The sequence below is a fragment of the Antrostomus carolinensis genome, unplaced genomic scaffold, assembly GCF_000700745.2.
Source record: "Antrostomus carolinensis isolate BGI_N321 unplaced genomic scaffold, ASM70074v2 scaffold23343, whole genome shotgun sequence".
Classification (NCBI taxonomy): domain Eukaryota; kingdom Metazoa; phylum Chordata; class Aves; order Caprimulgiformes; family Caprimulgidae; genus Antrostomus; species Antrostomus carolinensis.
In genome coordinates, this window is record NW_010304821.1 from 38788 (window position 1) to 39314 (window position 527).

The following is a 527-nucleotide window of genomic DNA, read 5'->3' on the forward strand; positions in this document are numbered from 1 at the left end:
AGAAAGTCCCAGTCTAACTATCCTTTGTGAAAATAAAATATTACAGAGCAACTACAGCAGCCTAAGTTTAGTTCAGGCCATAGTAATATATAGTGAAAGTAAATATTATTTATTATTTCACCTCAATTGCTGAAAAAGATTCAGGAAAAAAAAAAAGTTTTCTATCAAATAACAAAAGCAAATGAAACATATGCTAAGATGTGCTCAAAATTAGCTCAAATACAAGGACAGCAGGTGGCACTGGCAATATGGCAGTGTTCAAACAGCTGTGTTGAACTCGTATAAAATTGATCATATTACATCTGCCTTACCTTTAATGTGAAGTTGTAAATGTACAGAGCATAAGCTGTTCTTTCATAACACTCTATCCTTTGGTATAAGTGTTCTCTTTGATATTGCTACTCAGTATTGTTTATTAAGGTAGTTACAGAGATGGAAGAACATCTTCACAGGGATGTATCATGACAAGACACTAGCCAATCGGCAATAACTGCTGCAGAAGAAATTCCATCTGCACATAAGAAAAA

The 527-nt window shown here is 33.8% G+C and overlaps 1 protein-coding gene across 1 annotated transcript in view; it reads right to left on the minus strand.

The window, feature by feature from the left end:
• Positions 1-527, minus strand: part of LOC104522348 (diacylglycerol kinase beta-like) — a 35225-nt gene that overhangs the window by 33595 nt on the left and 1103 nt on the right. The gene's annotated exons all lie outside the window — the stretch shown is intronic.